Genomic DNA, 2,500 nt, shown 5'->3' with positions numbered 1-2,500 from the left:
TTTCCACGCGGCAGCCCCTGTTTTCGTCAGCGTGCCCCCCTGACGAATTTTCCTGCCTGGCCCGGCCAGTCCAGCCCCTGTTCGTCGAAAAATCTGCGCTGCCGATTTTCCACGCGGCAGCCCCTCTTTTCGTCAGCGTGCCCCCCTGACGAATTTTCCTGCCTGGCCCGGCCGGTCCAGCATCCAGCCCCTGTTCGTCGAAAAATCTGCGCTGCCGATTTTCCACGCGGCAGCCCCTCTTTTCGTCAGCGTGCCCCCCTGACGAATTTTCCTGCCTGGCCCGGCCGGTCCAGCATCCAGCCCCTGTTCGTCGAAAAATCTGCGCTGCCGATTTTCCACGCGGCAGCCCCTGTTTTCCTCAGCGTGCCCCCCTGACGAATGTTCGTCGAAAAATCTGCGCTGCCGATTTTCCACGCGGCAGCCCCTGTTTTCCTCAGCGTGCCCCCCTGACGAATGTTCGTCGAAAAATCTGCGCTGCCGATTTTCCACGCGGCAGCCCCTCTTTTCGTCAGCGTGCCCCCCTGACGAATTTTCCTGCCTGGCCCGGCCGGTCCAGCATCCAGCCCCTGTTCGTCGAAAAATCTGCGCTGCCGATTTTCCACGCGGCAGCCCCTCTTTTCGTCAGCGTGCCCCCCTGACGAATGTTCGTCGAAAAATCTGCGCTGCCGATTTTCCACGCGGCAGCCCCTCTTTTCGTCAGCGTGCCCCCCTGACGAATTTTCCTGCCTGGCCCGGCCGGTCCAGCATCCAGCCCCTGTTCGTCGAAAAATCTGCGCTGCCGATTTTCACCGACGAGCCTACTTTCGTCAGCGTGTCCCCTTGACGAATTTCCCTGCCTGGCCTGGACAGTCCATCTTCCAGCCCATGTTCATCGAAAAATCTGCGCTGCCGATTTCCCCGACGAACCTGCAGCTGCACAAATCTGCGCTGCCGATTTCCCCCCCTGTCGGCATGGCTGCCGCTGCCCCGATGTCCAGACCAACAGTCTTTTTTGTCGACTTTGCCGATTTTGTCCGCGCTGCCGATTCCAACACTACCCCCTGCATCCAAACCAGCATTGTTTCGTCAGCTCTTCCCCTGACGATTTTAGCCCTGTAACAAACAGTAGGCCTCCAATCCCGCCAACGGGAGCCAAGTTGATAGGGAAGAGAATTGAATGACGCGCCTGGTCCTCGCACCCCGCCACCCGAGGGGCCTTTTTCCCGGCAGCCTCTGAAAAACTCTAGCTTTCACGGTCCTCGCCGCCCCTCACCACCATGGCAGGCCTCTAATCCCACCCATCAGCAGTTGTAGCCGATAGGGCAGTGATTTGAATGACGCGTCGCGGGCCGCCGGGTCATCTCACCCGGCCATTAATTGGAGCGTTTTTGGCTGGCCGAGGATGGGGGGATGGATCTCTTCTTCCGAAAAAGCAAACAGTACATCGGGAGTTATGTTGACGGGGCATGGAATTGAATGACCCGTCGCGGGCCGCCGGGTCATCTCACCCGGCCATCCCGGGGAGCGTTTTTCCCGGCAGCATCGGGGAAACTCTTGCTTTCACTGCCCGCTGCCCAAGTCCCCACTCGCATCGGCCCCCCGCGCCAACAAGCCAACGCTGCCGAATCGGCAGACACTGCTGCCGAGTCTGCCGACACTGCCCCGCGGGCTGCCACTGCCCCAGTGTCTAAACCAGCGGTCTTTCTCATCGAGCCTTGGACTATCCAGTCCGTCCTGACTCATCGCCAGCACCTGCTGCCGATTCTGCCGACTTTGCCGATTTTCTCGGCGCTGCCGATTCCAACACTGCGCCCACCGTGTCTGAACCAGCGCTGTTTCCTCAGCGTGTCCCCTCGACGAATTTTCCTGCCTGGCCTGGACAGTCCACCGTCCAGCCCGTGTTCGTCGAAAAATCTGCGCTGCCGATTCTGCCGACTTTGCCGATTTCGTCGGCGCTGCCGATTCCACCACTGCCCGCCGTGCCTGAACCAGCGCTGTTTCGTCAGCGTGTCCCCTCGACAAATTTTCCTGCCTGGCCTGGACAGTCCATCGTCCAGCCCATGTTCGTCGCAAAATCTGCGCTGCCGATTTTCCCCGACGAACCTGCAGCCGCACAAATCTGCGCTGCCGAATCTGCCGACACTGTCCCGCGGGCTGCCACTGCCCCAGTGTCTAAACCAGCAGTCTTTCTCGTCGAGCCTTGGACTATCCAGCCCGTCCAGACCCATCGCCAGCACCCGCTGCCGATTCTGCCGACTTTGCCGATTTCGTCGGCGCTGCCGATTCCAACACTGCCCGCCGTGCCTGAACCAGCGCTGTTTCGTCAGCGTGTCCCCTCGATGAATTTTCCTGCATGGCCCGGCCAGTCCAGCGTCCAGCCCATGTTCGTCGAAAAATCTGCGCTGCCGATTCTGCCGACTTTGCCGATTTCGTCGGCGCTGCCGATTCCAACACTGCCCCCCGTGCCTGAACCAGCGCTGTTTCGTCAGCGTGTCCCCTCGACAAATTTTCCTGCCTGGCC

The sequence above is a fragment of the Populus nigra genome, chromosome 2, assembly GCF_951802175.1.
Source record: "Populus nigra chromosome 2, ddPopNigr1.1, whole genome shotgun sequence".
Classification (NCBI taxonomy): Eukaryota; Viridiplantae; Streptophyta; class Magnoliopsida; order Malpighiales; family Salicaceae; genus Populus; species Populus nigra.
The sequence above is the reverse complement of the archived record's forward strand: the minus strand, read 5'-3'. Positions refer to the sequence as shown.